Source organism: Leptosomus discolor, chromosome 13 (genome assembly GCF_034619465.1).
Source record: "Leptosomus discolor isolate bLepDis1 chromosome 13, bLepDis1.hap2, whole genome shotgun sequence".
Taxonomy (NCBI): domain Eukaryota; kingdom Metazoa; phylum Chordata; class Aves; order Leptosomiformes; family Leptosomidae; genus Leptosomus; species Leptosomus discolor.
In genome coordinates this window covers 7,525,671-7,541,015 of record NC_141403.1, presented here as the reverse complement: position 1 = coordinate 7,541,015, position 15,345 = coordinate 7,525,671, and the positions used below count along the sequence as shown (strand labels likewise).

Here is a 15,345-nt window from a genome sequence, read left to right as displayed (position 1 = left end):
AGTGGAGGTACTTACATTGTAGAAAATAGTTGCGTGGATGTAACATCAAAAAAGAAGTTTTGCTTTGTTTGTTTGCTTCTGCAGCTATTCTGGTACTAAGATTCCTCCCTCATAATAAAATTGACTGATTATGCTGAAATTTAGATTTGTGGTGGCTGGAGAAAAAGCTTTGCAGAGGTCTTGCTTAGAATTTTACAGTCCTAAAAAATTTAGAAATATGCAAATCTTGTAAAATGAGCTTCTCTGAAGGGCTAGGTGTAGAGGAAAGCATGTAGTGCACACGAAAGGTCTTTTTCCAGATGGTAGAGTGAGACTGAAACCCTAATTTATCAATCACTCACATTAATACAGTAGATTAGCATGCTATGTGGCACACATTTCTCAAACCCAGGAAGTCATTGTAAATTATCAAGACAGCTATTCAGGTAGGTCACCTAATTCACATGGACACAACTGTATGTGCTAAGAGGAGGATGGCTCCCTTCTGAGCAGGATGCAGGCTGGGGAGAGGCAGCACAGCAGAGACAGAACCATGACCTTGCCCAACTGAGCAGGTCACCTGCCAGCCTGGTTTCCCAAAACCTGGGGAAGAGGGAAGGTCACAGCACAGGAATACTGTGGCTCTGCCAGCTATCACTGCTGGCGAGGGCAGCAGCAAATTCCTGGGCTCGGCAAGGCTCCTTGCCAGCAAAAAAAAGAACAGGGAAGGGGGTTTGGGGTCAGTTCTGCTCAGTTTCATGCCGTAAGTGGAAATGGAAAAGGAAGACACGCTCAGAAGAAAAAAGTGCATGGAAAGCTCTCAGCAATTATAATCTTCCAAGTCGATGTTCAGTACCCGGAGAATTCTTTATCTTTGTTTACACAGATACTATTGCACCACGTTAGCAATACTGCAAAGATGAGAGCTCAAAGTATACCTCTAAATATTATAAACCTATTTACATCATGTACAGTCCATGAACATAGTAATACTAGTTATCTGTCAAAATTTCAGTTTGAAGATTCAGCTTTTGTCACTTCCAAGTAAAATTTTTATTGTCTTTTTTTTCTGAGCCGTTAGAATAACAGGTCTTTCTTTTCCGGTTGGTGATCTAAAGCATTGAGTAAGTACAGAGAACCCAGCATAAAGCTCAGATAAGCATTTGAGGGGAGGACAGGACCGCTCAAAATAAACGAATTCACTGTGAATTGCACAAAACATTTTAGCCTGGCTTAGCGCAGGGTTCCCACCTAGCCCTAGTCCGCAGGTCTTGGCGAATGACCACCAAAAAAATCCTGCCTGGCGCTACATCTCGTACTACTTTGTATTCTGTAAAACCCAGCTACGCTTATGTCCAACAAGCAGATCTGAACTTGTCTACTGGATTTACATCGCAGCCGCTTATTAAAGCCCTATCTTGTAATCTGATCTGAGCTAATGGCACGCGGGCTCTCTCTGAATCCTCCTGCTGTGTTAGCGCTACACGCGACTCGGGAGGCTTTTCTCTGCATTAAATTGCATGACTGAAACACCCAACGTTTTTGCTTATACTTCAGGAGGGCATCTCAGACTGGGATAACCACGGCCGACTCCCCGTAACCTTGGGCAAACCGCCTCACCCTTGCACGGCTCATTTTAATCTTCTGTGAAACATGAATAACAACACTGGAGAGCACTTTTATGTCTGTGGATGAAAGACTTCATATAGTACAAAGTATTTTTATTTAATATCAGAATATAGCTTTCACAGTAACATCTTACATGGAGTGGAAAATGATGATCTTATATAATCTCTTGTATACGGGCACTGACAGCTTATCCTTGAGGCTCTGGCAAGAAATAACTATGAGAAGGTAATGGCTGTGAAGAGTATTTTTCTCTAGCCGTGACACGTCCCCTAGGACACAAAGGTCTCAGCAATTAGTTTTGTTCCTCTTTTGAGGAAAATACATAAAGCAGTATCAGGGAAACCCTGTAGTCACTTGGGGCAAATGCACACAAATTCCAACTGCTGTTCTGTACGGGCAGAATTTTTTCTCATTCCAGGCCTTAAATGGCCATATTAGCCCCTTACAAGATAAGCATCACGAACGAGCCAAGAAATAGGCACTACTTTGTGTGAATTTCTCACAGGCACAGAGAATTAATTCTGGTTGCATCTTGACCACAACCCAAGCAAGAGCTGAAGCTCAAACTTAGCTAGTACATCAGTGCAGGTCTACTCCCATTTTCATGCCCAGGGGAACTCCTGGATGTTGGTGGGGTGGAAGCTTTGCTCCCTCCATCCAGACAGGAGGTACACGCTGAGCCTGGACCATACACCTCTGGATATCATGTGGCTGTGCAGGAACCATGCTGGAAGGGCTCTTACACGATATGCCACAAAAGCAGAATGAATTTATAGCATGTGAGCTTTATATGCTCATTTAAAAGTACATATGTTTGCAGAGCACCAACCTACCAGCAACCTCCTTCATTCAACCTATATTTGGGGTCAAGAAATACTCCGTACCCTAGACCACCAGCTAGACCTAACGAACAGAGCCCTAAGTCAGACTCCATCAGCACAGAGCGTGTTGAAGGGAGTTCAGGCTGAAGCCCCAGCTGAGCACACATTTACGGAAAAGCTTCATCCTACTATTGGGAGACAAACAGAGCAACTCATAGGTGGGGACCAAGCAAATATTTGCAGGTTGAGGGCTTTAATGAGCTGTTTGTAGTCTTACAAGTCTTCTCTTCAGAAAATTTCTCTGAAGATAAGAGTTTCTAACACAAGATAGCAGAATATTCCCTGAGAATCTGAGGTATAAAAAGCAGACCTGAAGACAACAAAAGCACAAAGAATGTACAAGAAAGTGCAAACCTTTCTAAACTAATCACACTGCAAACACCTTCAACTTAAGGCTGTGCTCCTCTAGTGTATTTCTAGATACATTGAAGTGTCTTGGTGAAGAAAAGAAAAAAAAAGGCATATAAAATAAAAATAATCTTTTCTCTTAAGTAGCTTTGCTCTAATTTTATAATCAGAAATTGGGCTAGAAGAATGAAAAGCCAGTTCAGAGATGTATTAATTTAGAAAATGGCAAGAGAATCTTAGATAGACCATTCTGGTTTTATCTGGTTTTTAGTGGTACTTTTTGGTAGTATTTCAGTTATTCACTTTTCACCCCCAGCTGCCCAAGTCAATAAACTGTGTGGGTCATACATGGGAGAGCTGATAAACGAAAAACTAGAAGGATTTAAATTTAATGTCAGCTTCTACATCAGAGAAATATTCAAAGTACAGGAACACAGAAATACTGAAGGTTGAATCAGAAGTATAGTGACACAGCTGGTGTTCCACAAATAAACAACCTAAGGAAATTTGTATCTACTCAAATGGAGAAGAGCTAGTAAATAAATATTATTACCTGTAAATAAATCTCTTGCAAATGCTTTTGTAAAACAAACAAACCTTTCCAACCCAGTAAATGCAGACGTTTATTTGCATGCTGCTGAAGCCAAAAATCTTGAATAATTTTGGCCATTAGAGTGTACTTACTCTGCATCTATTTGTCCTTTCCTTTAAATAGAAAGCTAATACTCCATTCTCCCTTGAAGGCTTATTAGAAGATAAAATGCTAAAGGATAAAACAAACACAAATTAAATGGTGGTAGGAATCCCAAGAGAGGAGTAATTCAGTTTACATTTTGGGGGGTTTTAATTGCTGGTAAATTACACTTCTGAAATCATGTTCAGAGGATGAAATCGTTTCTGCTCTGTTTTGTAAACCATATTCACATTTTTCAGGCATGAGGCCAACTGACTGCGATGACATATAGAACTCATAGGAACTGCACTGGCCATACATTCATTGGCATAAAAGAAGAGTTCAAAGCACACAGTATATTTGGCAAGAGAAAAACTTGCTGCTTATACTTTTTGAGCTTACCTGAATGCCCCCCCCTTTATCTACAGATGTCCATTATCTACACAGTTACAAATCATTTTCCAAGCAAAAAAACCCATTCACGGTAAACTGATCATAAGCAAAAAGAACCAAACTAATTAAATCAAAACCCGACCATACCTGACTGCATACTTCTGACCTAAAAAAAAACCCAAAAAAAACAGAAAGATTTTCATTTTTCAAAAATTATTATTGCTTGTGTAGCTCCACCCCCCAAGTGAAAATACTGCAAAGTATGTACTTAGTGAATGGCAATTTTCCAGGACATGGCCCTGTTTTCTCACTGAACTTCACTCATAACTGATGCCTTACATTTTAGAGCAGGACTTCACTGCTTTTAAGGTCAGATTTCAAGTACCAAATACCAACAGTGGGACTTAAGTATTTTGTTAAAAAAACCCAGCAAACCACAACATGTAATGGCTACAAGAGATGGAAGGGAGAAAGGCGAAGCTACTTCAGTGTTTGGTAGCTTATGTTATAAGCAATCAATAATAATAATAATCATCATCATCATCGTGGTGAAAGGGAAATGAATAATTTGTAATACGAAAGAGGGGATTCTGGAATCACCTTTGCATCTATCTGTGTATTGCAGTACTTCAGTTACAGGCTGGAATGTCTGAATATTAATAGAGGTCACAAAAACCAAATCTTTAACATGCTTAATGCTCTTAGCCGCCGAGTGCCGAGATCTAATCCTTAGCGAGATAAATGTTGTAAGTGAGGATTGTTCATAAAAGATCCATCCCCTTACTCTTAAAAGTAAGATCCAGGTGGATCTTATAACAAGGTTTTCTCTTCAGTCTTTTTCTTGATTATTGTTACACAGAATCAAACTATTGTTAGATAGTGGGGCTCAATCACGTGAGTACTTACAAGTACCGTGAGTCATCCCACTAATGGCAGTGAAGGTAAGTAAATGAAAGTCACAGGTGCTACGCTGAAAACAGAGATGGTGACAACATAAAAATTCGTTGCCCATGGGATCTGTCAAAGCTCTACTCCCGCAGCTTCCAGGGACAGAAGCGAGGAGCAAGCGTTTTCAAGTTAACCGATTTTCTCTCTTGGTGTAGTCATTCAGCTCCTAAAACCTCACTAATTTTGGCTGGTTTATGCATGATTGTTCAGACAGTTTACACACCTTCTTCCGCCGATCCCAGCCATTAAAAACAAGCAATGCAAACACAACATCCCCCAAGAAGAGGTTGTTGTTTTTTTTTTAAATTGTGTTATCTAAATGAAAGGAATTGGAAGAAAAAAAGATGAATATTGCTGTGGATTTAATTCATTGCCCTTTAACCATAAGAATTTTTTATGCCAAAGCAATATTTTCTGTTTTACTGGCATTATGAAGGGATGGCAATGTTTATGCTAATTTACAACGCACAGAAGAAGAGGTCTTTTGATCAGAGCTTTTTATTTTCATCACTTTGATTGACTGTCAACTATACTAATTATCCTAGAACCATTGATCATCCTTTGCTGCTAACTAGGTAATGTTGACATGTTTTCTGTGACATTATGTAGCATGCAATTTTAAGAAGAAATGGTGCTAGACCTAATAGGCAAAATTGACCTAATAGGCAAAATTTTCATGTCCACTTTATTTAAGAAACAGTCAATAGCTATTTAAGATTAAATAAAGTTCAACTGGGAAAAGTTCCGGGAAACAACATATAAAGAAATAAAGCGGCAGATTTTATAGAAATGCTTCCTATTTATTTGTACTCATATTCTCTCTACATCTTTCTTGCTGAAATCCATTCCCTATCCAAACGCAGCTCCTACAGCAAAAAAAAAATTCAGAAATTTGATTTTCCAAAAAAATTATGGAAGGCATTTCATAACTTCATAACTAACAATAAACTGCAAGTTCGGCATAACTTTTTCAAACAGCACTACTGTTGATATTTTTCCAAAGTCCACTTTGCTTTTAAAAATATCAGATTTTATCCAAAAAGTAAGTTTTTATCCTTTATGTGCCAATCCTATATATCAGACAAAAGAAAAGAAAAAAAAAAATTTACATTACGCCTCAGAGAAGGAACTAAAACCAATACTTACCCAGAGTTTAAATAGGTACACTCTAGACCGTGGAGTTGCACCTACTATACTAGCAATAAATCTATCCTGTCTTTTAATCAGTCCACAAAAAGTTTGTGTAATGGCATGGAATCAACACAGTAAAGCCTTATTTACTTCCTCAGCAGCTTCTTCATTAAGATCAATACAAAAAAAAAATTACTTAAACTGACCAGTTAATTATTTAAATTCCACTTAAGATTCCCAAGGTTACTGCTATTTCAGCAGAAAACCCCCAAACCCCTGAAACGCAAGAGGCCTTGTGAGCAGAACATGATGAGGAAACCCGATGTGTACCTTGCCTGCTCGCCAGCCCGGGAGGGGCTTCACATGCTCGTCTCCCCTTCCTGCACTACAAGTACTCTTTCTGAGTGCCAGTGAATTAATAATTAGGATCCAGAAAGCCGAAAGAAGAATTTCTGGAGTCACAGCAAAGAAGATGTAAAAAAAAAAATCATGAAGTCAGGATGGAAGGGTTTAACCCTGTGGTTGTACGGGAAACCACAGAACCAGATGCCAGCGGGAGAAAGAGGCACAGTTATTCCACTTGGGACCAACACAACTCAAACCTGTAAACATGTCTTTGAAAAACATTTTCTATTAAAATGGCCTCTATGAAAATCCTGCCTCAGCAGTTACCCGTTGACCGTCACAACACTGCGTAACAGAGCAGGACCCCACAAATTCCTCTGAACATGGGGTGCCTGTGATGCTTCCACAGTACTCTGAAACCATAGTAGTGTCATGAAAGAACCTGAGGAGCACCCACACGGAGGTTCACTGCCATTCATTAGAAAAGTAAACACTGCTGACAATATAGTATAATAGGTTTTAAAAAATGTAAAGCCACAAAAATACCTTTTTTCCGCTCCATCTCTGCTGTCCTAGGGATGAAAATTGGCAGCAGATTAACTACAGAAGGTTATGCTGCAGCCTTTATGACCAGGAGCAGAAAGGGTTTTGTACCTTTCATACTATAACTATTCCATAAGTAAACAACGGAATATTCTGGGGATGGACGTAGAGGCAGTATCTCCCTCCCTCAAAAGTTTCCCTTGGATTGGGTTCTTCCAGTAGCACAAACCAGCCCAAACTCTACTCCATCTAGAAAGTTCCTTTGAACTACACAAATCCTGAAACAAAACAATCACAAGAGCTCTCCTCTCTCAGCCCTTTATGTTGTTATTGAGTAACACCAGGAGATGGGTCATGGCTGAGACACCGCTGCACTGCAAAAGAAGTAGTGGGAGAAAAGACACATGTCCTTCTGACTTCCCTTTGGGACAAGCCAGTTGCTGCTCAACACTCACAAGGAGGATGAAATGAGCTTTGCCGCATGGCAATGAAATACGGCACACACAGTTCAGATAGAGACCTTTGGTCTTATGGTTGTCACTGTCCCTGGTAAGATGGAAATACATTGTGAAATTCACCTTCAGCGATACCAGTTGTGTAGAGCTGACAGTTTCTTCACCACTGCACATCACATTGGGTAAAATGTATTTCTGAACAAAAAATTTATAATCTAGATATTACAGATCAGTAACAATAAACACAAGAGCCCTGATCAATCACATCAATAAAAATGCACTGCAGTGTGGTATTTTAAAATGATAATAAGGTTTAGGACTTAAACTAATCACAGCACTTACAGTGAGTGCCATCAGTGCTGAATCTCAAAGAACTGTAATCTCAAGAAAAGTCTGAAAGATGTTGGGGATATGCAATAATTATACAGGAAAGGTTTTTGTTTTTCTAAAGAAATTCAATTTCTTCTGAGTTTCACAGGACAGCCTGAGACATCCTATAGCCACCAAATCTTGGCAGAATTTTAGTAATTTTGAAATTTTTGTTACTTGACAGATAGCTCCCTTGTGACAACCTCTGCATACTTCCTGAGGCAGGGTCGTGCGCTGGCTGAACGAAGATAGGAGAAAAAGCACAGCAGGAAGTAAAACGATCTGAAAACAGGGCCCAGGTGTTCTTTCCAGTATCTCCTGTCCAAGACAAAATTATTGGTTTGAACCCATGGTCACGAGTAGGAGACACAAGGGATATGAGTTCGCTCTGTGGACAATCCCTAAACCATACATGGTCTTTACTTAAAAAAAAAAAAACCAACCCTCACAGATCTAAAAAAAGACATTCACCTTTTCTGGAAAGACACTTGAATTCTTGGTCTAATCGGGGAGACATGCCTCTTTGGGGAGGAAGGCTTCTCTGATGCACCCTACAGCCTGTGCTTCCACTCAAAGTCACAGAAGTTTGGGAGCCCTGATGCGTTCCTGTGTGGTTGGCAGGCTCAGCTGTCCTTACCCCTCCCTGCCCATTCACACAGAAGACAGACGCTGATTTTCAGTTGCATATTGTAATTTGCTTTTAACAGTACTCATGGAAAGAATTCATATTACCAACATGTTTTATCAAGTTACATTCTTCCCTTACAGAGAAGCATTTTTTCTAATATCTTTGAAAACAGCATTAAAGATGATTCTTTCTGATTACTGTCAACACTGAAACGTCTCATGTGGTTCTATAACTACACTAGCTTTGAAATCTGGATTTGTTTCTTTTTTAATTCCTCCTACTCCCTTCAAATAATTTTCTTTAAAAATGTTAAGAGATTTCTTTAAAGGCAAGGGGGAAAATAATGTAGAAGTGTTTTTATTCTCCTTGTATTTTAGAATCCCCTCATTTTCTTAGGCCAAAAGCTTTGCAAAATCATGAAATTAACCCAAGACCGCTATCATTTTTATTCCATATTTAACATGAAAAGGGCCGTTTCTTTCCTTCTAATGGATGAAAGTCATCAAAAAACCCTACTGACACTAGGCAGGTATGACAAAGTTTGTTATGGCTCAACTCCGAGGTAACTAGGCCTTTGAAAAAAAAAGATTTAAAAAGGACTTTAAAAACAGTTGCAGAGATCAACAAATGTAGCAGACTTTGAATAACAATATATATGCTACTTTCTAGAAACCAAATTATATCCTTTTGTAGTTACAAGAGTTGGCTTGATACTGCATGCAAGTCTGAACATAAAAAATACAGAAAAAAAATAGCTTAAAATTTCTTGTAGCTGCAAAGCTGTATTTGCCAGCAGTCTGGATTTTCTAAGTTAAATCTCCAGAAGCCAATATGGTTCAGCCAAGGAAGCTGAGGGACAGAAGATGGGATGAGGCATAAGGGCAAGAAAAAGTCAATACATAGATTAAACCTGGAAAAATGCCACATTCTTAATTGATGTTTTATTCAACCACTTTATTCAGAATTCTAAATGACGATTTCTATATAATTAATTGCATGAGTGAAGACTCCCGTTACTACAGTAACACAGAGGTGCCCTCAATGAGGAGAAGCACCCTAGGGAACCTCTCTGTGGGTACAGACGTACCCAAAGTCAGCTCCTGTGCCACCCAGGTTATCATCTAATTGTGTAAGTGAAGCACAGGAGAGAGGACATTGTCCCTACATTAGTAATAAGAGCAGAGGTGATGTCTGGAGGTTTTATAGGAGCAGATACGGAAATTTATCCTAATCTGTATTTTTTTATACCACTCAGCTCCTTAACCACAAAAATCACTTTTAGTCTTGTTTACACTGCAGAGCCAGCCTGGCTACAGCGGGCAAACTGGAGCCCAGCTTAGGAAAACTGTACTGGGTCTGGCTGGGAAGGAGTTAACCCTCCCCACAGCAGCCCTCATGGTGCCCTGCTTTGTATTTGAAGCCTGACGGGGTGTTGATAACACACCAGTGTTTTGGCGGCTGCTGAGCAGTGCTCCCACAGCATCAAGGCTGCTCTCCAACTACCCCTCCCCAAAGGCCAGTAGGCTGGGAGGGGGCAAGAGGTTGGGAGAGGACATAGCCAGGACAGCTAACCCCAAATGACCATGGGCTCCACACCGTATGATGCTGTGCTCAGCAATAAGAGCTAAGAGAAAGGAGGAGGAGAGGCATTTGTTATTAAGGTGTTTGTCTTCTGAAGCAGCTGCGACACATACTGGGACCCTACTTCCCAGGAACTGGCTGGACACTGCCTGCTGATGGAAAGCTGAGACTAAGCCTTTTTGCTTCGCTTTAATTCCCTGCATGGCCTTCACTTTTCTTCATGAAATTGCCTTTATCTCAACCCACCAGTTTTTCATCTTATTTTCTCTCACTGTCCCACAGAGGAGGGGGAGTGAAAGAATGGCTCGGAGGGCACCTGGCAGCCAGCCACGGTCAACCCACCCCCACAACACATCAATACTAATGATGTGTAACGTATACATTAACTGAATTATCAAACTTCCCTTGCTTTACCATCAGAGCTTGTTTATGGTAGTATAGATAAAATAAAGAATGGCAAAGGTCTGCTGAAGGATCTTTCTTTTATAGAGTCCTCCATTGAGAGGACTCTCATTGTCCTTATACAGAATCAAACTATTTGAATATGGGTCTTTGAAGATGGTTAGACAACACAAGTGCATTTAGTAGCCTGCACTAAACTCTGTAAGGTAAAACCCTCGATTATAAAATGACCAAAGTTGATTCGGAAGTCACCGAGTGCCAGCAGCTATAATGGGGTTCTACTTATTTTCAACAGTCAGCTTTTAGTATTGACAGACATTTTAAGGGCAAAGGTTCAACCAGTTAAAACCTATTCCTGTTGAACTGTGTTTAGGAAGTAAAGACAGTATTACATTTTTTCATCAAGCTACAATAGTATTTGGCCAAATATCTCTGTTCTTATTCCCATGCTGTATTAACTAATGTGACACTATTAATGAATTTTTTCATTTAGGAACATTGTACAAAGTCAGATTTCAGATCTATGAATAACAGAGCTTTTTCAGCAGTTTGTGACAAATAATACAGTCCTTGGAGCTGACCTTGCTGGTTTTAGAAGGGACTTGACAAATATATTCTTCAGGTCCCTTTCACTGCTACAGACATAACTTTTCCCCCTTTTTGTGTCTAACAGCTAAAATATGCAATTTACTTTTATATTCTTTATGCCTTCATATTTTTTTTTAACATCAAGATGTCTGGATCCTTCAGAGAAACCCTGGTGTTGCCTCTGAAGAGGGTGTATTTTACGCAATGCAGTTTACTCACGCAGAAGGAAAGGCACAGTGAACTCGCAGTGTTTACTGCAGCAGCAACTAACCCCATTCCCCCTACGGGTTACCCATTCCTTCCCTTCCTAACTCTGACTTACCACATGCCATCAACCTCGATCTCACTCGCTACTGTTAACCTTTATTTTTACAAAATTGTTACAAAGACAAAGGAAAAATAATCAGGAAAATTCTATACAATGTCTTTCAAGCTACTTGAACTCCCTTAGCAATAGAAAGAGATGAAGTCGTACGCTACATGCTGGGAGCTTAGATGCAAAATCTGATAACCAAGAAAGAAGAGGAGAAATCCAGAAGAACAACGCATTTCACCTGCTTGTTCTGCCTGGACATTGTAGAAAATGACCAAGCTGCAGCCCTACAACTTCCACTTGCACTTCACAGGGGAAGAAAAGGCAGAGTTGTGGCGCGCTGTGTAAGCCATCTGCCTTTCAACACCACAACTGCCTTGTGGATGGCTTCCAGGCAGCTTAAGACTCCCAATCCTCTGCTGGCATTGATACACTAAATCCTCTCTCTCAGTCACAAGTTTCAAGCAGATGTAAGTCCACTGACTTGTTGCTGCTTTGGATTTGTGTTGGTCTAAGTGGGATTACCAGCCTGACATGAGAATGGGTGGCATGGAAAGGACTGACTGTAAAGTGTTCTAACCGACGTTTGATTTTTCCAGTAAAACTGATAGTCATCAAAAATTAAGATCAATTTTATGACTGAGCTGTGACCTACCCACAATTAAGTTTTCCATCAGATGCTGCATCACCATAAACAATAATAAATAATAAACAATAATAAATTATAATAATATTTATGAGCTGGACATTTGTGAATTCTGAGTACATTTTATCATTTGCGAGTACTTTTCAAGGTCAACTTTTCCCACCCTCCCTCATGTCTGGAACAATGTTATTATTTATTTGTAACACATCATCACCAAGAACTACCAACCAAAACCAAGGCTCTCTCAAGACAGTCCCTGTATGAATATGCAGTGAAAAGAGTCTCTGCTCAAGGAAATTCATGCTAAAATAACAAAATGAAGTGTGCATTGAGATGGAAGGGGAGAACCAGTACTCAGATTTCAGTAAAGTCTTAGGAGTCTGAAATCTACACTCTCCCAAAGAGAACACACCTCTGGAAAAATTACTAACTCCTCAATACCACACAGCCTGAGCTGGAATCGCAAAATGTAATCGCACTGTCTTTTTAAAATACAGATATACATATGTAAGTAGACAGTCAGGCTCTTAAGTCTCTTGCCTTGCTTCTACATATTGTTCTTCTACGGAAATCAACATTCCTTTTCAGCATAGGCATTTCCACATTTCTCAGCATGAAAGCAGTTTAAGGGGTTCTCTCTACTCGCAGCTCATTTCTTGCCCTTACGCTACAGTTTGTCACCTGCTGAGTTGTGCCAGTACGGCTGTTTATGGGCTATGCCACAAACCTGGTCACAAAACTCAAGCAGAGTAGAAACAACCTTGTTCCAACATCTGCAATAAAGGCATGGCTGAGGAGAAATGACGTTGCAAATAAACTTTCTGAACAAACTCAAGTGCCGAGAGAGCTTCTAGCACATGCTATTATATATGCTGTCATTATCCTATATATTGATAATACTCTTGTATGAATCTCTGAAGGTGACTCAAAGTAGCACTTCCAGTATTTAAGTTACAGTATTCCAGTAATATCTTCCAGTATTTAACCTTTTCGGGACAATCTCGATCACCTAGGTGTGGTATGGCTGCCTGTGCACTGCTTACAGATTCTGTCTGTGTTAATGAAATTGGTGTTTCACTGAGCACTTCTGGCGACACAGAATCGACCAAGGTTGTGTCATGTCTCTCTCTAGCAAGGAATAAGGAGAGGTCCCTTGCTAGAAAGACCTATTTAAGTGGAAACACATCAGAATAACAAGATACCTCACAAAATCCCCCTTGGGGAGCTTCTCTGAAGGAAACGGGCTAGGAGTGGAATTTCCTCAAAAGCAAAACAAAGACCAGACGTACTGCTGGGTTTCAGAGGCCTCAAAGCGCGAACGACTTGAAAGGAACCAAGATTCTCAATGTCACAGGAAAGAGAGAAGACGACAGCTCTGCTGCCTTTACACAAGTGTCTACTGCAATTATCAGACCACACGTGAGGTAAATTTGCTACACAGAGGAATATGAAGGTGTCCTGTGACTTCAAATGGAATAGCAAGGGTCACAGATCCCAAGCATGACTCTAATAACAATCACACTCAAAAAGAGGCGAAGAAAATAAGTCAAGGCAAACAGGTAAGGATCTGCTGCTTTGTTTAAATTTATATGCTCCTTTTATCAGTTATCCCCATCCAGAGGTTTTCTTTCTGGTTAGCTCAGCTTTCAGATGCCCTTTGACCAGCTGATCTATGAACATAAAAATGACCACAGAGTGCATCTAATGTTAGTGAGCTAGTCCAAAGAGAAACAAGGGAAATGCTGGCAGCGTGCACACAAGAACTTCAGCAAGGTTTCACTCCAGAGACTGACTCCTCTTGAGCTGCCGTGCCAGCTACTGCAGGCGCAGCCTTGCAGATTTCCTGTGTCAGAGATCCTAGGACTGATCACAGATGCTTTCATTTCAGCACAGGGGTAACGCTGGGGACTGTGCCTGAGGAGCTTCCCAAGACTCCAAAAGGCTTAAAAGCCTTCAGCACAGCAGGGCAGCAACCTGGCACGTGGCAGCTGACGTGCATGCAAGTTCTTTTTAATTTTTGCAGCTAACGACCTTTAATTTCAAATTTACCCATTAAAAAAATTTCACTGCCGTGTTTATAGCTCACTTGATTGAAATAACTCTCTACTATTTTAGATTTAATAATAATCTCCAGTAACTCCTTTTGAAATTCACATATTCTGAAGATGATCAGAGACTGACATAGAGAATTTCGTAAAAATACCCAAGGGAACTCTTCCGCGGACTAAGAAGAAAGGATGACTGAGACAATCCATCAACATAAATTTAAGCTGTATAAATATTTTTATCTCGCAAGCTAACTCGCCAAGAAGTTAAGTGTTCTGCTGCACCAGTCACGACAGTACATTTTACTCAGAGTTTTGTTAGGTTACCTTCCTTCATTTAAAAACTTTCTTTCAGAAGCCAACAGCTAACTTGTTAAAGGAAATTTGATTAGTCTTAAGTGAGCTACATGTTATTTCACTACAAAGCAGTATTAATGGGAATAACAAGAAGGATAATGGAATTAAGAACTTGGTAACAGCTCAAACATCACATTACATCACGCTAATTCCAGTGTGTTTCTGTAGTAATCTGTTCTGCACCACTCCAGTGTGCTTATGCAATCAGAGCAAAGAGCTGTTACCAAGGAAACCAATCAACCAAAGACCCCTTGTGTGTGAAAAATGCAGATATTGAACACCAGAATTCCCAAACAAAAAAACTTCGAACAGCAACCCAGACTGGACGTCCCTCTGACATTTATAAGTTTATGCAAATCTGGCAACTGCTGTTCTGACCTTTCAGTTAAATCATTTTGCAGCTGTGGACTGAATAAGAAAATTTCTGTTAAACAAAAATTTTTAAACTGTATCAGTCCAACACACAGAAAAGTTTATCCGGTGTTATTAATCACATCAAAAATGCAAACAACAGAATCATATCCCACAACTAATTCTCTGCTGTTTTTATTAGGCCTACAGCCAAAAAACCCTACGTCTGCTCTCAGTGTTGGCCAGTGGAACGATAATCCTATTGCACAGAATGAACGGATACAAACCCTTGCCATCAATGGACAGGCTAATCATAAAAAAAGGGCTTAACTTTAACTCTTCATACCTGTGCTAAGAAGCTTCTTTCCAAAGCTGCTAATCCCAGTTAGCTAGTTAGCAGATGGTAATGCCCAAATTCCTGAACTGCGTATTTATTGTAAATGGCTACAAGACTGGAGACTAAATTAGCTGCGTTCTCCAGAAATGTAGACCTACGCAGGGAGAAGCAGAGATGCAAAGCCCCTTGTTCATCAGGATTTGAGTCCTTAAAATTACCAACTCATTTTGCTAACAGATGTGGCTAACTCCAGATGCTCAGTAACAGTGAACCTAGGTCTGTATGTCCATAGATGAAATTTAAATAAATGTTTTTAATTCTTTGTTTTCTTCTATACTCCTTTAAAGATTGGTTTTGGAGATACTGTCTGCAACTTTAAGGGCTAAAATTCAAAGCAAATTTT

The 15,345-nt window shown here is 40.0% G+C and overlaps 1 protein-coding gene across 1 annotated transcript in view; it reads right to left on the bottom strand.

Moving 5' to 3' along the window:
- Positions 1-15,345, bottom strand: part of XKR4 (XK related 4) — a 211,329-nt gene that overhangs the window by 149,741 nt on the left and 46,243 nt on the right. The window lies entirely within an intron of this gene.